Source organism: Lycorma delicatula, chromosome 9, assembly GCF_047948215.1.
Source record: "Lycorma delicatula isolate Av1 chromosome 9, ASM4794821v1, whole genome shotgun sequence".
Lineage (NCBI taxonomy): Eukaryota > Metazoa > Arthropoda > Insecta > Hemiptera > Fulgoridae > Lycorma > Lycorma delicatula.
Genome location: NC_134463.1, coordinates 125,336,358 through 125,357,466, shown reverse-complemented (window position 1 = coordinate 125,357,466; position 21,109 = coordinate 125,336,358). Strand labels below are relative to the sequence as shown.

Below are 21,109 nucleotides of genomic sequence, written 5' to 3'. Positions count from 1 at the left end.
AAAAAAATAATTAAAAGATTCTAATCGTTATACAATTATTGCTCGGGAAGAAATTCTCCCAAAGAAAAAAAAACTTAAAATCTAAAGCAAAGACAGAAAAAACGCAACGGGAAGAACAAGGACAGAGGAATTAAATATTAATATACGAGTACATCTTATTTTATATATTGCAGAACTTCGATATTTCTGTAGAAAATAATATAAAATAAGGCCATACTGAGAAAAACCTGAAAGAAATAAAGGTTAGCAAACAGAAATTTCATACAGAAAATAAGTTCGCTGAAATCAGATGAAGACCGATAGCTAGAAAGAAAGTAAAAAAGAACTAGTTCATTTCTGCATGACGGCAAAACGTAAAAATTAGAATGAAAAAGTAGACGCTTCGTAAATAGTGTTACAATTGAGTAGATGAGTCGATAGAGGCCGGCAAGAAGTTTCCGGCCTCCGGGACACGAGTGATAGCGTCTCGGTCTTTCGTCCGGAGGTCCCGGGTTCGAATCCCGGTCAGGCATGGCATTTTCACACGCTAAAAAATTGAAGAATTCGGTTAAGAGGAATTAAGAAAAAGAAAAGCTTCGATGAAAATCTTACACAAATAACTTACGTCGGTGGTTCTTAGATCAAAAAGATATTTAGATTTTGTAAGTTCGGTAATTCAGAGTCGCGAAAACCGTAAAACAAGACAAATATTAGAACATAAAAACGATAATCCAGAATATAGAATACAGAAAATAATTTATTCTACAACACAAAGAAATGAAGATCTTCAAATCGGTCAAAAAAATGAAGGCAAAAAAAGAACACCGCATCACTTTTTACGGCATTTAAAAACAACGAAAAAAAGAAATCAACTACGGACCAAGTCAAGATTCTAAACAAAGAAAACTTGAACATCATTCGAAGTAAAAGATATCTGCAATATATGTTTTATCTTTATTAATGAAACGTTAAAACGACTACAGCAAACCGATTCAGAATAATTAAAATAATATTATAAATCGGCCTAGAGTACGCTTGAACAAAACTAATATAACTAGAGATACATATTATACGCGTAACATTAATTACGTTAAACTGAAGATAAAAGAAATTTGTTTTTTTTTAAATCCAGACTTCCATACAATTAATCTCATGATGCGATCTAAAAGGAAATCCGATCGATTCGAGATCAGTAATTGAATCACTACATCGGGCTATTATTTATTATCAATTAAAAACGAATCGGATAATAGTTACGAAAAAAACTCAAATAAAATCAGAATTTTATTAAAAAAATAATAATAAAAAAACTAACCCTGTTTACTCAGAAAAATACCACATAGCGACACAAGTCGCTTATTGTAATCACAGAAAAAGAATAAATAATAGTGCTAAAAAAAAAATAATAAAACCACAGCCGAATAAAAACGCACAATAATCACGATTTAAAAAAAAACCAATTAATAAAACATGAGAGTACGTAAACAGTACGGACGACCTGATGACGACGACCGGTTCAGTTGGACGATACACAAGAGCGACGATTACAAAACCGAACCGAATCCGAACTCGGAATCGACTCGACTGAACACAACATCGTAACAGAACCTACACGAACGAAAGACCGAGCTTGCAACGGCAACGCACAATGCACACGACCGATCGCGATGCACATCTAACCCTTTTACTGGAGACTGTAGAGACAAGAGGTCACGTGACATAAGGAAACGGGATAGCTCCGCCTCTCGTGACGTGTACCGTGCTGACAATACAATGCTACAACTGGAAGCACATCTGTTATGTTTAACACCGACAATAATTGAAAAGAACGATAAAAATTAATTAAAAATATTATAATATTAACGCTCGAATTAAAATATAAATGCGCGAGCGATTTAAAGACTCGCTAATAATATAAATACCGTAAATTCTTTCAAGTACTTAACGCGAGTTTTTTTTTTTTTTTTACAAATGTACAAAAGTCTTAACTCCCGTGTAAGAAAGCCGATTGATATCGACTATAGGTTCTTTTGGGGCAAAGAACAACGGTTTCAGCACTAAAAAAATCGGTTCGATGAATTCATTAAGCGTAATTTTTAACAGTCAACAAAAAAACAATGGAGTCGTCTCGACTGGATCGTCTGTTTCTTCTAGAAGTTTTTTTTATGAAATCTGTAATATTGACATTAACAGATCACGGGAATCGGGTTTTTCCATACTTTCTGGTGGCAAAAAAATGTAAGTCCAAGCATTATCGGTGTATTTATATATTTTTTAAAACAAGTTGGATGTCAATACAGCAAGCTTTCACGTTGGATGAATGTCCTTATTCATTTTCAATCTATTAATCAAAAAAGTTAAAAATAATTCACGAAAAACGGTCGTCAATATTACTTTTATTATTTCGAAAGTTCAATTCCAGAAGATAGATGTCCGTAGAGCAGGATGGAAGAGTCCTTACTAATAACAAGACATATTTTACTTAAAAATGTTATCTTTATTAATATCTTGAGTTAACCCATCGACTATACAAACTTATAAATTAAACATACCGGTAAGAAAATTTTGTATGATGTGTGTACGAGTGAATGTGTATTGTCACCTGAGGAAGCTTAGAGAATTTTAAGTGAAACGTAGAGAATTTAATTTATAATTTTGCACCGTTTGGTTTTTTAAGTAAAATATGTCTTATTATATTTAATTATTTCCAATCAAGAGGAAAATAAACTAAAATAAATTACATTTAAGTTAATAATTTCGTGTGTGTATGTGTATATAACGTAGATTATTACAATTATTATAACGTGTATGTGTATAACGTAGACTGGAATAAAATGTTCAGCATTTTAAAAAAATTAGGGTTCAAATACAGAGAGAGAAGAACAATTGCTAACATGTACAGGAACCAAACAGCAACAATAACAATTGAAGAATATAAGAAAGAAGCCCTAATAAGAAAGGGAGTCCGACAAGGATGTTCCCTATCTCCATTACTTTTTAATCTTTATATGGAACTAGCAGTTAATGATGTTAAAGAACAATTTAGATTCGGAGTAACAGTACAAGGTGAAAAGATAAAGATGCTACGATTTGCTGATGACATAGTAATTCTAGCCGACAGTAAAAAGGATTTAGAAGAAACAATGAATGGCATAGATGAAGTCCTACGCAAAACTATCGCGTGAAAATAAACAAGAACAAAACAAAAGTAATGAAATGTAGTAGAAATAACAAAGATGGACCGCTGAATGTGAAAATAGGAGGAGAAAAGATTATGGAGGTAGAAGAATTTTGTTATTTGGGAAGTAAAATTACTAAAGATGGACGAAGCAGGAGCGATATAAAATGCCGAATAGCACAAGCTAAACGAGCCTTCAGTAAGAAATATAATTTGTTTACATCAAAAATTAATTTAAATGTCAGGAAAAGATTTTTGAAAGTGTATGTTTGGAGTGTCGCTTTATATGGAAGTGAAACTTGGACGATCGGAGTATCTGAGAAGAAAAGATTAGAAGCTTTTGAAATGTGGTGCTATAGGAGAATGTTAAAAATCAGATGGGTGGATAAAGTGACAAATGAAGAGGTATTGCGGCAAATAGATGAAGAAAGAAGCGTTTGGAAAAATATAGTTAAAAGAAGAGACAGACTTATAGGCCACATACTAAGGCATCCTGGAATAGTCGCTTTCATATTGGAAGGACAGGTAGAAGGGAAAAATTGTGTAGGCAGGCCACGTTCGGAGTATGTAAAACAAATTGTTGGGGATGTAGGATGTAGAGGGTATACTGAAATGAAACGACTAGCACTAAATAGGGAATCTTGGAGAGCTGCATCAAACCAGTCAAATGACTGAAGACAAAAAAAAAATGTGTATATATATATATATATTATTATTATAAGTCGAGAACTTCCAATGGAAGACGTTAAGCATTCATGATTCATATTTCTTTCGCTTGGCATTCTTCTTTTCCCTCCAAAATTCTTTAATTCTTTCGGAAAAGGCCTTCTTCCGTTCTTCAGCCCATTTCGGACGATGTTATTTAGGCTTCGGCGCTTCTGGTTTAACTTCCCGTTTATCTATTTTATTTCTGTACGTGTTTCTGTCTATGATCCCCTCCAGCGTAATTCCGGCGTGTTCCAAATTTTTTCGTGTTTCTGCGAACCAGGGGATTTCAACTTTTAATAATGTTAAGTACGCAATTATTCTTTTAGTCGGTTTTCCGGCAGCCTGCAAAGGTGTCCAAAGAATTTTATTCGTCTTTTCCTTATATCAGTTTCGATATTAGATACGTTTCCAACAATTTCGTTCGGTTGTAATCTATATCTTTCTTCGGTTTGTGTCGGTCCCAATATTTTCCTTATAATCTTCCTTTCCTGTTTCTTTATTTCTTCTATTTCGGTTTTCCTATTTAAGGTCAACGTTTCACCGGCATATAATGCTGCGGGTTTAATAACCGTGTTGCAATGCCGGATTTTCGTTTGGCGCGAGAGGGATTTCTTGCTGTAGAGATATTGCACTAAACCTGACCTTCTGCAGACTTGGTTTCTCAGAGCCGTTCGGCGTAATAAATTCTCGAAGGTACTTAAAGCGAGGGACTTTACTTATTACTCCATATTTTGTGTTTAAATTTGGGATTTCTATTCTAGAGCAGACGAACACTGTTTTTTTTCAAACGAAATTTGTAGTTCCACTTTTTCTGCGCATTCCTTGAGTGTTTCTATTTGTTTCATCGCAGTCCGTTCGTCTTCCGCAACGATTGCTAAATCGTCTGCAAATGCCAGGTAAGGGATATTTAAATTTAATTTCGCGAATCCCAATCAAATCGGTTTCAAGTATTTTTGTTGTTTGAATATATCTTCCTGCTCTTTCATCACTTTGTCCAATGTGATGTTAAATAGCAGGGGAAAGAGTCCATCCCCTTGTCTCATTCCCGTCTTAGTTTCAAAGGGTTCTGAGATTTCACCCGTAAATTTTATTTTAGATTTAGTCCCGGTTAATGTTTGTTCTATTAATCTTCGAGTTTTCTGATCGAGTCCTCTCTCTTCTAGAATTTTGAAAAGAGATTGTCTGTCTACGAAGTCGTACGCTTTTTTGAAATCTAGTCCAAAAGAAAACCAAAATATATATAATTTTTTTTCTTTTGAAGACTCATTGTTGGGTTTCCATGTTTAGCATTATTACTCGTGCGACTTCTATTACAAACACAAATCATACAAAAGGTGGAATCCATTGAACTGGAAAACTATCCACGTACAGAACAAGGTATTCGATTCAAAACATGAATATAGGGGCAAAATTTTCCTGCCGATCAGATCAGCTGAAAAAGGTCCCTAAGCACGCCTCAATCACAAACTAAAAGTCGAAAGCCTCACTACCACTACGACATTTGTTTATTAACCGTTGCCGCTCGTAGCTAAAATTAGTGGTGATGCCGCTCCAGAAAATTTTTTTCTGGGCTTTTTCAAGCTACCCTTGCCCCTATCACCCCTGAAGGCCGAATACTCTAAGTCGAGATTTACTGAATTGGCCTCTCTTATTGAAGATTTCCTAAGAGAGATTCGGTATACTTCAAATAACAAAAAAATTAAAGGAGAGCCTACAACCGTAATTCCAGCTATCTGAAATAAACGCCATTTTGGATCCGGCGATCAGAATTTACTTTTAACTGTATCATTTTTCACGTCTCATCGACCTCTTTAAAGTGAAATTTTGAATGACCATTGATCCCGTTAGAAATCATTGAGTTGTCCCCTCCCCCCCCGCCAAAAAATCAAAGAGTAAAAGTTTCGTTCGTTGAAATAGCCCCTCGGTACAAAGAAAATTGCCGTAAACCGCATCCAGTTATCTCGATTACAAAAAAGATAGGTGTAAGTTACTTTTCACCCACCGGTATATGAAGTACTGATGATATTAAATTTTTTTTTAAATAAACTTTTTTTACAGGTTTTATTACTTTCTTAAGCTACTACGAATAAAAGAAGTTGTTATAAGTTTGAATTTTAGTAATATCATAGGTGGTGGTTGATATGAGAGGTTGTATTTACCGGTGCCTAAAATTTGAGGGAAAGAATTTTTTGGTTCATTTTGAGTACTGATCATCAAAAAGTTAAAAAAGTTCAAAATTAACCAGGAAAATATTTTGTTTAAATGTAATTTTTTTGCATTAAAATCCTGTTTTAGTACCATTAATTGCTACGTTTATTTTATCCTAGTTTATATACCGAGTCATCGGGGAAGTTTTAGCCAAATTTAAGGACAAATTTCCTATTCACGCTTCTTTTTATCTTTCTCTACAATTTTTTTTCGATAAAAATGTATATTTTAGAAACGGACTGACATTCCTTCAAACTGAATTGAAAATAATTTCGATTAACTGAAAACAGGCAAAACCATTCTCAGATTACATCATTTTTGCATTCCACTTCATCAATTTCAGCCATATTTGAGGAGTTTATCAACCGATTTGAAAAAATGACGTGTCATTTCTTTTACGACATAAGGCTAACCCATTTTATCTAATTAAGCTTTCTTCGGTGAAATTAATAATGTTGCTATTAATGATTAAGAAATTTAAATGAAATTACATTTTGTAATTATCCAACTTATTTGTTTTTTGAAGATCCTAAGCCCCGTACAAAAAAGCCCCGGGATCGTCGCCTTGTTACGATCCAGATCGCCACAACCCCTACTCCGTTGCTGATAACACAACACAGTCATCGGTTTGGTCTTCTACCAGGGTGCCAACGATGCAAATGCCTCTGCAGAACTTAAATCGATGTATTTACAGGCCCTACTATCGCATTCGTATGGCCTCTTCCAACCGCAACCACTTACCAACTTATTTCTTTTTTGAAGATTTTGTTGGATACATCAACATCCTGACCCCGCTGGGGAAGACACCCTCCAAGAGGCAGTTTCAGTCGCCACGCCACCCCCTCCATACCTAGCCCTTATGGAATTTACCGGAGGTCATCATCAGAACCCCGGAAAAAGGCATCTCTCAGCCTTGTTCTTGCCTATCAGGATGCCACCGATGCGAATACCAGATGTGATATTCCCATCGGTGTACTACTAGAAAATGAACTCTTTAAAACAAAGCACATCTATGACGAATCTTTAACAAGACTGAATGACATGAAGAAACTGAAATTCAATCGCAACTACCTACCCGACAAATTAGAAGTTGAGATCAACAAGCAACCGTAACGTAAAACAAGAGATAAAAATAAAACTAAATAAAGAAAACACTACAACAACATCAAACCTTATAAAACAAGTAGAAGAAAACCGGAACGCAGGACAGACCAGGCGGAACCCAAAATTCCCTCGGCGATCCGTTCTCTAGCTAGGTACCCGATGAAACTTTCAACGAGTACCCATTGGGCCCCGGTTTTTCCAATTCTCACGGAGATTTAATATCGACCCGACAAATAGTTTCCGTACGCATAAGTTTGTACTTCGCGCATTCGTAAATTACATGATATGCATCACCTAGTTGTCCACAATCTGAATCCACCAAGCCAAATCACTGGAGTCTGCCTCCGAAGGCTCCATGACCACAAAAAAATTGCGTCGCATACTTGTTAGGGTGAACCCAAGGAGCTTCCCGCAAACCAACAACGTCTGGAAAGAGTTCATGCGTATAACGCCCATCCTCTGCCTCATCCCATCTGGCCTGCCATAAACCACTGCCGTGCCGTTCTAACTCGTGAATTTTTTCTGAAGTCAATTCATCTGACTTCTTAGCAGCATAACGCTGCTGAATTTCTGACGCAATTAAATCTACCGGTTTCACCCTTGCGATCACCAACACTGCCCCCCCCCCCCCCGTGAAATATTACGGTAACCTACCGTTACCGTTAATAATGCGTTGAGCTATTAATATATCCCGATAGCTTTTAAATTTTAGTCTACCCGTCCAAACAGTCGCCGCATATAGCATAATTACCTTGCACACGTCCTTATACAGAATCAGGATTTACCACTCGTCGAATAACAAAGAAGGCACGACAGGCCTTCTTCGCGACGTAATTATGGTGCTTCTTGAACTGCAATTTCTCGTCAAGAAACATCCCAACGTACTTTTGAACTTGAACATATTTAATACGAAGGCCTGACGTCTCACTGCCAAACGGCCTTTAAGAAGCATCATGTAAACGAAATTTCATTAACATATCGTATTCCTTTCTTAAGATAAACTTTTATTAAAAAAAAAAGAAAAAAAGAAAGAAAAGCAAACGGAGAAACTGAAGCCAAATAGAGCACTGTCCACAAGAACTTTATGTATTTTTGGTGTCCTGAATTTTTTCCGATTAAATAAACGTTTAAAGGCAAAATTGCAAAAAAATTAGACAGCTCTGTAAAGGTTTAAAATTTGAAACCGCCAGATAACTTCATTTTGATAATTTTCTAAAATAAACATATAAATAAAAATTCAAACAGGCCCGTCACAATTTTGTATTAAAGACGAAGTCATCGTAAAAAGTTCCCGGTCGTACTTGGAATTTCCACCGACTACGATATTCATTTCTTTTTACTCCGTAAAAATATTCATTTATTCGTTTCTTTTTTATAAAAGTTAAAATTGTTTTTTAATAATAATAAAACCCGCGCTAGAAAATAGAAAAATAGTTCGTTATGCAACGAGCCTATAACGATAGCCATCAATGCACGAGCACGAAGTTACACACGAGCCTCGGCGAACGTTGCATTCTATGAAATTCCAAGTTAACGAGAGGAAAATAAAACGTGAAACGGTTTTCCGTTGTATTTTTCATCGAGGTGAATACACAGTAGCGTATTAGTACGCCGAGTCCACCGGAATAAAGGTGATATTCGGATTATAGGAACTTAATTACGATGAACATCATTACTTTCAGAGAAATAAATTCTTATTAGTACCGCTGTACCACAAATTCTTTAGGTGCTTCGTGCAGTCAGTCGTACGTAAGAAACACCGAAACAGATTAATGTAAAGCGAAAATTTAATACGTTGCTTTTTATAGAGGTTTTACTTAAAATGAATAATTTTCATCTTGATAATCAACATCAAAACAAACTAAAAAATAATAATCCGCAAGCGATGTAAAGTTTGTTAAGAAAATACCATTAGAAAAAAAGTGGACATTATTTAATCCTTCCCTCGGAATTACTAGCGTTAACGGTTTCTGTTCAACCGTAATGACCGATCGTTATCGTTACAGTTTGATGTGAATTAATAATCGATCTGAATTAGCTTCCCTGTAATCATACGAGTGGGTTTATAATGTGAATGCGCTCTGAGAACCTAGCAAATATCTTCGGTAGATTCATTTACATTTATAATCACTATTATTGTACCGGTTCTTGCCTGGTTATTATCTGGAAGGAAGCCCCAAGTAAAAAATAGAACGTTCATTTACTTTTTTCGTTTAAGTAATTATAGATAATATTGATGATGAGGTACGAATTTTAAAACGTAGAAAAAAATGTTAAAAACTGACCTAGTTCCAACCCAAAACCTTCTGGATAAAAATTTAATTAAAATTTTACTTATTTTATTTCGTATATTAAAAATCCTATCCTACTAAAAGGCATGTGTATGTGTGTCTGTGTGTGTGCGTAAAAGCGGAAAATCCAGATTCGTTAGTACATGTCTCGTGGTGGTCAGGTGTATACCGGTTATATTATATATCGATTTACAGATATATCGATATATCAATATGTGCGAGATATATATCGAAGTTTTGGGAAAATTAATACTTTTTAACCGGATCCGAAATTTCGGACAAAAATCACAAATAACTCGAAAATGGTCGGTCCTAGCGCTCTCAAAAATTTGTTCGACTATCCAGAAGAATAACCCCATCCGCTCCCAGCGGTACCCGTCGGATGATAGTATTTTCAAGCGCCCTCGGGACGCCGTTCGAAAATTGGGGAGGGGAGCGACGGTGTGCCACCATAATATCTGGGCAACCGCTAGTCCGATTTTCACGATTCAAACGGCGTATGTATCAGCAAGTCGAGGCTAATTGTTTAATAACGCATCGGGTACGCTCTTTATCGATCGGATCTTGGTTATCCGGAAAATAAATCGTTTAGCCCTATATGTTTTGATTGCACTCACCCACTGTAATACGTACCGATCCGATCTTTCGCTAAATACGCTCAAACCTGTGCGCTAGCGCAGATGTAAAGTATTAACTTATGAAGAGTCAAAAGTACGTAGAAAATAAGAAATATATAAAAAAAAAATTTAAAACACCACTCTTAAATTAAACGCGCAAAAAAGTTAAAAAATAATTTTTGGACGTATCTAACAATGGATTTGACTATAAGCTTTGATGGTGATATTTAAGATTCTGAGATACCGTTCTAAAATTATTTTTTTACCTTTTAGTGCGTTTAATTTAAGACAGGTGTTTTAATAATAACCCACCGGGTTGGTCTAGTGGTGAACGCGTCTTCCCAAATCAGCTGATTTGGAAGTCGAGAGTTCCAGCGTTCAAGTCCTAGTAAAGACAGCTATCTTTACACGGACTTGAATACTAGATCGTGGATACCGGTGTTCTTTGGTGGTTGGGTTTCAATTAACCACACATCTCAGGTATGGTCGAACTGAGAATGTACAAGACTACACTTCATTCACACTCATACATATCATCCTCATTCATCCTCTGAAGTATTATCTAACCGGTAGTTACCGGAGGCTAAACAGGAAAAAAAAAGAAAGTATACCAGTATGGTGTGTACTATATGATTAAAAAAAAAAAAAGAAAGAAAGGTGTTAATAATATTTTTTATTTATTTACGATTGTTTTTTTTTCGTAAAATATTAAATTATAACAAAAACGTAGACACCGGAATTTATTGATCACCAGCGGAAAATTCGTTAGTATCAATTTCTAGAGTTAAATCTTTAATTTAACTTTCGTCGTATCAATTTTCATCATTCAAAAAAAAATATATATTTATTTTTTAAATAAATATGTTTTTGGACACCTAATAATCCCATTCTGAGACGCCGCCCGAAGGGCCTAGCTGCGGAGGCGTGTCTACGGCACGCCCTGCAGTTAGTTATTTAATAAAATACATCCTCAATATGTATATCGTAAATAAAGGTTTCCTGAAAAGGAAAAAAAATCCTATTTGAAATTTTAAATATGTTACCGAAAGAAGTTTTTTAATAATATATACCTCGATTTTCATACGTCGAAAAATGTTCTCTTAAATATATTTTCGGTAAGTAAATTAAAAAAATAAAAAATAAAATTAAATAGAGAAAAATAAAAAACTGACGAGGTTTCGCCTTGTTCAATGTTAAACGTAAAATCATACGTATAAAATTTAGCTCAAGAAAATAATTGAAACTTTATTTTATTCCTAGAGATGTTTTGCTAAAATTGATCCTATAAGAGTGTAACGGTTTTAATAAATTTTGGTAACGTCCCTATTTAAACATTTTCTTCTACTACGAGTAAATCGCTAAACACGACTTCTAAGGATAGTCAAAAGGCCCCTTTAAAATCACAGCGATATTCTTATAAACTACTCAAGAGTTTTAAAACCGTTTCATTAATACTTATTTTTTCACATTTTTTGGTCAAATATAACCGTTAATTTTCCATCACAATTTATACCTCAACAAGTTTATTACAACATCGTTTTACTATCGGAATAGGTATCCGGAATAGATATAGGAATAAATTATTTTTGCCTAACCTTAAGCGGTTAGTATGAAATTCTTTTCTGTTCAACGTATCCCTACTGTATACCCTCTTTCTATGTACGATTAAAAAATCGGATAATTATTTATTTCCTAATAAAAATAAGTAAAAGTAACAAAGCGCAAAATATAAAATATACTGCATATACAGGTTAACCCTTAAAAAACTTTTCAACCGTTAAACGTGTAAAAATAGGTAACCGATGTTAATACCTCGAAACTTCCGATCCGAGGCAAATCAGAAATTTTAAATAGAAAGGCTGCGGTTGTGAAATCTCATTTAAAGGGCGTTGAAATAAAATTTTGACACAAAATACATCGGGTTTTGAAATTCTATCGAAATGAGCCATTTTTGTTATTCACGGCTAGTATCAAACAACTATTATTTCTTAAATAACTGTTCAACAGGCGTACGGCAAAAAAAATTAGAAAATATTACTTACTCAAAAAGAACAAACGCTTCCGTAAAAGACCACTACCTGGGTTTTATGATGTACGTCATGTCTTATATATCTGCCCCAGGTACGAAGCTGAACGTACCGAAGCATCCAGACAGCTTACGAGGATCGAATACGATTTTGATCTGCAAGTTAATTTGTAAACCGAAAGGAATGGAACATAGTTTCCGGCTTCCTTAGATTCTTAGCCTGTTAGATTGTTAAGTTTTGTTGCTATAAATGTATAAACAAAATAACAATCCGGGTGGCTAGGGGACCACCTGGGTGCTTACTTTCCCAAGATAGACGTTTTGGCATCGAGTCCCGGTTAGCTTAGATATTCGTTGTTAGGATGAGAATGGATATTTACAGTGCTATGTGGCAGCTGCAGTGTGGGAAGGTGTAGGCATTGAACTCGCTCCCGAAAGCGGAACCAGAGTAGTGAGAAATGGGTATATTTTCATTAAAGGCTTATTAAATTTCTGAATTTATTTCTTGGATTTTAAGTAAATCAAGAGGACTTTGAATTGAATTGTAGGCCAAAATTGTCGTTGTTACGACCAACACTTTGTTTTGTCGGTATGACGATAATAATTTTGGTGTTTAAAGACTCGATCAAGTAAAATGATCTGAGCGCATAGTGTAACGGAAGTTAGATATAGGAAGAATTTTTGTGTTACACTTTCTGTGTTAGAGGAAGGCGCGGGGATAGCGCTTCCCCGAATCGATTAATTTGATAGTTGAGAGTTGTAAGTTACGGTAGGTGATAATAGTTAGAAGAGACCGTACGAAAGGTTGTGTAAATACGCTGATGGAAATGTATGCCGAGGCGTTTGCATCGGTGGCATTGTGACAGAGGCCAAACCGATGACCATATTCTTTTACAGAGTTTAGAGGGTCTAAAAGACGACCTCCGGTAAACCCCATCAGGCTAAGAACGGAGGCGGTTGTGTGGCGACCGGGAACGTCGCAAGTCTTGTATCTTCCCCTACGGGAGTCAGGATGAAAACTTATTTAAGGATTACCATACATTAGTAAATATAAAACAGGGTGCTGTTTCTAACACCCTACTATTCTATGGGTTGAGCTATTCCGCCGCGCACAAACTCCGGGTATATTTTTATAACTAACTATCGATTAGATTAAACTCTGATGTTTCAGAATACCGACTTCCCACAACCATTTGAATCATGAGACCTTGCCGTCGGTGAGGGGGCTTGAGTGCTCGGCGATACAGAGTAGCTGGACCGAAGGTGCAACCATATCGGAGAGGTATCTGTTGAGAGCCAGACTAAGGAATGATTCCTGAAAGAGGGCAGCAGCTGTTTTAGTAGTTGTTAAGGGCGTAAGTAAGGACGACTTAAACGGCCATATCAACATCACTCAGTCCCTTGAGTACTGCGCAGCTGAAAGCAATGGAAAACTACATCTGTTTTTTTTTCCAAGAAAATGTAGCTCTCTGCATTTTCGTATAGCAACGATGGAGGTGCCTTCCTTGGTAAAATATTCCGGAGGTAAACTAGTCCCCCGATCGGATCTCCGGCTGGGGACTACTAAGGAAGGGGTCACCAGAAAATTAAAAAGGAACATTCTACGAGTCGGAGCGTGAAATGTTAAAAGTTTAAAAAAGGTTGGTAGGCTAGAAAATTTAAAAAGGGAAATGGATAGGATAAATGTGGATGTAGTAGGAATTAGTGAGGTTCGGTGGGAAGAGGAAGGCGACTTTTGGTCAGGTGATTTTAGAATAATTAACTCAGCTTCAAATAATGGGCAGGCAGGACTAGGTTTCATAATGAAAAAGAAGATAGGGAAGAGAGTGGAGTATTTCAAAACGCATAGCGATAGAATCATTGTAATAACGATAAAATCAAAACCTAAACCGACAACGATTGTTAACGTCTATATGCCTACAAGCGCCCATGATGATGATGATGAGGTAGAGTATGTATAAGAAGAGACTGATGAATAATTAAACATGTAAAAGGAGATGAAAATTTAATAATAGTTGGAGATTGGAATGCAAAGAAGGAAATATAGTGGGTGAATACGAGCTGGGCAAAAGGAATGAAAGAGGGGACCGACTTATAGAGTTTTGCACGAAGTATAATATAGTAATTGCCAACACCCAATTTAAAAATCATAATAGAAGAATATACACTTGTAAAAAGCCAGCCGATACTGCAAGGTATCAGATATATCATGTTTAAGCAAAGATTTAGAAATCTACTCGTTGACTGCAAAACTTACCCTGGAGCAGACATTGATAGCGAACATAATTTGGTGATAATGAAATGTAGATTGGGGTTTAAAAACCTGAAGAAAAGGTGTCAGATGAATCGGTGGAATTGAAAGAAGCTTGAGAAAGAGGAGGTAAAGAAGATTTTTGAAAAGGCCATCGCAAGAGGTCTGAGTAAAAAAGATAAGGTAGAAAATGTAGAAGAAGAATGGGAGAATGCTAAAAAGGAAATTCTTAAATCAGAAGAAGCAAACTTAGGCCGAACAAAGAGAACCGGTAGAAAACCTTGGGTTTCAGACAGATATATTACAGCTGATGGATATACGTAAAAAATATAAGAATGATAGTGATGAAGAAAGTAAAAGGAACTATCGACAATTAAGAAATACTATAAACAGGAAGTGCAAAAAAGAAGAGTGGATTAAAGAAAAGTGTTCAGAAGTGGAAAAAGAAATGAACATTGGAAAAATAGACGGAGCATACAGGAAAGTTAAAGAAAATTTTGGAGAACATAAATTAAAATCTAATGTGTTAAACAAAGATGGTACGCCGATTTATAATACGAAAGGTAAAGTCGATAGGTGGGTGGAATATATTGAAGAGTTATACGGAGGAAATGAATTAGAAAATGGTGTTATAGAGGAAGAAGAGGAAGTTGAAGAGGGATGAAATGGGAGAAACAATACTGAGATCTAAATTTAAGAGAGCATTAAGAGATTTGAATGGCAGAAAGGCTCCTGGAATAGACGGAATACCTGTAAAATTACTGCACAGTGCAGGTGAGGAAGCGATTGTGAGATTATACAAACTGGTGTGTAATATTTATGAAAAAGGGGAAGTTCCGTCAGACTTCAAAAAAAGTGTTACAGTCATGATACCAAAGAAAGCAGGAGCAGATAAATGTGAAGAATACAGAACAATTAGTTTAACTAGTCATGCATTAAAAATCTTAACTAGAATTCTGTACAGAAGAATTGAGAGGAGAGTGGAAGAAGTGTTAGGAGAAGACCAATTTGGTTATAGGAAAAGTATATGGACAAGGGAAGCAATTTTAGGCCTCAGATTAATAGTAGAAGGAAGATTAAAGAAAAACAAACCTACATACTTGGCATTTATAGACCTAGAAAAGGCATTCGATAACGTAGACTGGAATAAAATGTTCAGCATTTAAAAAAAATTACGGTTCAAATACAAAGATAGAAGAGCAATTGCTAACATGTACCGGAACCAAACAGCAACAATAATAATTGAAGAACATAAGAAAGAAGCCGTAATAAGAAAGGGAGTCCGACAAGGATGTTCCCTATCTCCGTTACTTTTTAATCTTTACATGGAACTAGCAGTTAATGATGTTAAAGAACAATTTAGATTCGGAGTAACAGTACAAGGTGAAAAGATAAAGGTGCTACGATTTGCTGATATAGTAATTCTAGCTGAGAGTAAAAAGAATTTAGAAGAAACAATGAATGGCATAGATGAAGTCCTACGCAAGAACTACCGCATGAAAATAAACAACAATACAATATTAATGAAATGTAGAAGAAATAAAAAAGATGGACCACTGAATGTGAAAATAGGAGGAGAAAAGATTATGGAGGTAGAAGAATTTTGTTATTTGGTAAGTAGAATTATTAAAGATGGACGAAGCAGGAGCGATATAAAATGCAGAATAGCTCAGGCGAAGCGAGCCTTCAGTCAGAAATGTAATTTATTTACATCAAAAATTAATTTAAACGTCAGGAAAAGATTTTTGAAAGTATATGTTTGGAGCGTCGCTTTATATGGAAGTGAAACTTGGACGATCGGAGTATATGAGAAGAAAAGATTAGAAGCTTTTGAAATGCGGTGCTATAGGAGATTGTTAAAAATCAGACGGGTGGATAAAGCGACAAATGAAGAGGTATTGCGGCAAATAAATGAAGAAAGAAGCATTTGGAAAATATATAGCTAAAGAAGAGACAGACTTATAGGACACATATTAAGGTATCCTGGAATAGTCGCTTTAATATTGGAGGGGCAGGTAGAAGGATAAAATTGTGTAGGCAGGCAACGTTTGGAATATGTAAAACAAATTGTTAGGGATGTAGGATATAGGGGGTATACCGAAATGAAACGACTAGCACTAGATAGGGAGTCTTGGAGAGCTGCATCAAACCAGTCAAATGACTGAAGAGAAAAAAAAACAACCATTTAACTCTATTGACTGTGAGCCTCTACTGGATCACCAACCATATTGTAATTTCAGGCGATTAAGCGCGCTGATAGCGATGGTTGATTGCAGCCTCCTTTCACTAATCGCGTTTTTTTCGAACGATCCTGTCTGTATTCTGAAGTGGGTGGTTCGTGACGAGTGGCAGAGCGTATGAAGTGCTACCGACAATATAATTCCTCCATTTAAGAACACTGTGTCACCGTGGAACTCGTTGTGCAAGAATAACCGTCGAGAGAAGATTATTATTTGTCGTTTGCGAATAGTGCACACTAGGCTCGCTCGGGGATATCTCATGACTCAGACCGATGCACCCGTTTGTGTTCGCTGCGACTTCCAACTGTACACCACATCCTGGTGGATTGTGTCTGTTATGCGGCATTGCGTCGGAAATTTAAACTAGGCGCTAACATCCGAAATAATTTGGGAAACAATATAACGATGTTATCTAATGTACTGCTATTTGTTAAGGCAGTATACATCTGTATTCTGATAATCGATTATTACTATGCGTTTCGTATATTTATGCCGTTTGGCGTATACCAGATAGGAATTTTGTTTTTTTTAATTAGATTTTTAATACTGTCTTTTACTGTGGTTTTAGTTCGCCTTTACCATACTGCACGGGCACTTTACATCTATACTGTACAATGTGAGGAGTATTTTTAGTCATGATATTGTGCTTTTTAATTGTAGATTTTATTTATTTTATATGACTGTTTTTTTTAATTTTTAAGATTGATGTTGTTAGGTTTATTGTTTCCTATAGTAATATTGTGTCCGGACGCTGATAACGTCACTTCGTTGTGCCACCAGGAAAAAGAATTTATCGAGGAGCTGTAATTTTTTTTTTGCCTTCAAAACGTAAAAAGAAAAAACCATCAAGGTAGAGAAAACAGATCAGAGTTAAAATACGGTTTAAAAGAGTACAGGTTTAATTTAAATAGATTTTTAAAATAAATCAGAGAAATCTTTAACAGAAACTGATGTACTAAACAATAAAACAAATCCTATTCGTTAATAGTGTGGGAAGCATAAGCTATAAATAAATGTTAATAACTCATTAAAACAATACACAGTTCCCTTTCTGCTTCACACTTTTGCTTGTCTACAATTTCGCCGATATCTCTCAGACAGGAAGAAGTTACCCTGAATATAATCTATACAATAAATTGAACAAGTGTAAATTAACACGAGTGCTGACAGTTATCCAGTGCAACGTGCTTTTCGTGTAGACGACTGGTGGTGGTAGTGGTTGTGGTGTGTGTATGCGGCACACAAAAACACACACACACACACACACACGAGAGAGAAGGAGGAAGAAAGGATGAGCGAGGCGAAAGAAAGAACGATGTGTGACCTTGAAACGGCGTTGAAGGACTATAGTGAAGACAGTTAACTGAAGAAGAGTCAACGACCTTTACCCGTCTACAAAATTATTATTACTCCATCATCGTAAATACATATTCGTCTTACAAACAAAACACACCAGTCAAATTACACATTAATATGTTTCTTATTTAAAATTTGTTCATCTATTAGGATTCGGTAAATTTTAAGTGAAAAATTTCTAAAAGGAATAATTTTAAATAAATTTTTGAACAAAAGTCCCAACATTAAGATCAGAAAAACCTTAGAAAACGGATATAGAAAAAAATACAACACCAAAGGGACTTTCAGCGCAAAAAGTAAAATGGCAATAAAATAAAAAGTATGTGTAATATCAACCATTATATTATTTTTTTTGAAGCACATAACTACATTATGTTCGAAAAACATAATCATTCATAAGGCCTCGACGGTTTTGTTCGACATAGCTAAGTCCATCAACAAAATTTTCCTCGACTCTTTCGTACAAATCAGCTTGAATTCCATTAATAACGGACTGAATATTTGCTTTGAAATGATCAATCGTTAATGGTTTAATGCTGTAGATTAGTGACATAATTAACTCCAGAGAAAAAGTCTAAGGAAGTGAAATAACATAATCTGGGTGGCCAACTGGCATTACAAATTCGTGGAATTAACGAATCAACAAACTTTTGACATAATAACTGAATTGTTTCTGCAGCTGTGTGGCATGCGGCATCATGCTGTTGAAACCGCATCTCATTCAAATCAATTTTTTCCCAACTTGCAAATAAAATATTACGAATCATAGCCCGATACTGTTCACACCATTTAGTACAACAGCATCTCTTCTTACTCGTTTTCGAAAAAAATAAAAGCCTAATAATGCCACCAGCCTATAATCCAAAACAAACACCGACTTTTTCGGATGTAACGATCGCTGCTAAATCATTTATGTATTGGAATCATCCTAAATACTCCAATTTTGCTCGTTTGTAAAGCCATCAAGCCAAAAATGAGGCTCATCTGAAACGCTTACTTTTTTTAATGAAAATCTGGGGATCCACTTCGAGCTATTCTAGAGTCCAATCAGTAAACCAACCGCCTACGCAAAAAATGGTCCCGTGGCTTTAATTTTTGTGTTAAATGAATTTTACACGAACTTAGACCAAGATCTTGATGGAAAATTCGCCACGTTGTTGTTGAAGAAAGGCCCAAGTCTTGTGATTGATGAAATTTCGTTTTTCACGAATACTTGCACTTACAGCAGCAATATTCTTTTAACTCCTTATATTTCTTTTGTGAATCGGTGTTCCAACATGAAGTAGAAAAATTCTCTTCGAATTTTTTAACCGAACGATGAACTGTAATTTTGTTTGGCCGATTACGCACGCCATACATATCGTAAAATAATTTTGCTACGGAGGTAAAGCGTTGTATATTCATTTTTTCGTAATAGAAAAGCGTACGTTAACTTTTTGGTAAAGGCTCTAAAGTCCAAGACGCATCGATCGTAGTTTTCTTTCTCTGAAAGTAATAATGTATATTACACGATCAATCCCGACGGTGAACAGAGTGAATACCTCGCTTGTAGAGTGAAAGGAATTTAAATTTCAGTGATTTTAGCACGTCGATCGTGCCAAAATTCAATCATCATGTACTGTATTCTGCATGCCAACATCATTCTGTATCATCGTTCCAACTGTATTTTGCACAATACAGTGATTGTTGATGTCAATCGACACGACTGACATACCGAGATTCAGTCCTTTCACCCTACAAGCGAGATATTCACTCTGTTCACCGTCGGGATCGATCGTATAATATACATTATTACTTTCAGAGAAAGAAAACTACGATCGATGCGTCTTGGACTTAAGAGCCTTTACCAAAAAATTAACGTACACTTTCTATTATTAATAATGACTTGAATACAACGCTTTAACTCTGTACCGATTTTTTTATTTTTTATAGTTTTAAAACCAATACAGAACTTACTTTCCTAAATGCAGTGTGAATTTGACACGATAATTTTTGTCGCTATTTATGTTTTTTTTTATTTTATTTAATCGGTTCTGAAAAGATATAAAAGATATAAAACTTTCTTCGTAATATGAGAGCGAGTTTCTAGAAGTTTTTAAACGCTCCAAAAAGTCTATTATTTCATATAATCAACGACTATTGTATTTTATTAACATTCTCAAAGTTAGATCTTGAACCGATGTTAAACATTGTTCTTTAACCGGACTTTATAAATTACGTAAATACTTTTAAATAATAATTTTAATTATTAAATAAAAATTTAAATATTACGTTTTAGCTATAAATAACTAGTCTTATGTTACTTACCTTAAACATTAACAATAAAATTAAAATAATCTCTTTCCCTAAATAAAAACGGTTCTACTAAATCGTCACATAAAAATATAATTAATTCGATAACTATTTTATGACGAATAAAACTAAAGTACAAAAAAAATATCATAATAATAATAATAATAATAATATAGGAAGGAGAATGGTACTTTATCTTGTAGTAAACAACTAAGAGTCGATTGCGTAATAAAAATCGAGGTCGACTATCACAACGAGAGAGAAAACGTGTTTTAATCTGGACTTGACAGAGTAGAGATGTTAAATAATGAAATACAAAAACCCCTGCTATTTTATATGTATGCTATTTGTACAATAGCAGTGAATTAATGTTAGTCTACAAAGGAATCACGGCGTTCTTTAACCCTTCATTACCGATCGTTCATCCCATAGCATAAGCTAACTGTCCCGTTTTATTTAAGCGAAGAGTACTGATAATTCGAACGATACAGAATTAAGAAAAAATTCATAAAAGTTTGTAAAAGACTAAATAATTATTATTATTTAGTCTTATACAATAAGAATGCTAGTGATGAAGAAAGTAAAAGGAACTATCGACAATTAAGAAATGCTATAAACAGGAAGTGCAAACTGGCGAAAGAAAAGTGGATTAAAGAAAAGTGTTCAGAAGTGGAAAGAGAAATGAACATTGGTAAAATAGACGGAGCATACAGGAAAGTTAAGGAAAATTTTGGGGTACATAAATTAAAATATAATAATGTGTTAAACAAAGATGGTACACCAATATATAATACGAAAGGTAAAGTCGATAGATGGGTGGAATATATTGAAGAGTTATACGGAGGAAATGAATTAGAAA

The 21,109-nt window shown here is 35.1% G+C and overlaps 1 protein-coding gene across 4 annotated transcripts in view; it reads right to left on the bottom strand.

Annotated features, from left to right (window-relative positions):
* Nucleotides 1–21,109, bottom strand: part of ckn (CRK like proto-oncogene, adaptor protein) — a 288,310-nt gene that overhangs the window by 127,688 nt on the left and 139,513 nt on the right. The window contains exon 1 of one of the 4 annotated variants that reach the window (XM_075374425.1): nucleotides 1,295–1,607. The exons of 2 other annotated variants lie outside the window; for them this stretch is intronic. The gene's annotated coding sequence lies outside the window, so the exon portion shown is untranslated. Of the gene's footprint in view, nucleotides 1–1,294; nucleotides 1,608–21,109 lie in introns of those variants that run through there. One more of the 4 variants, XM_075374424.1, reaches the window with a different exon arrangement.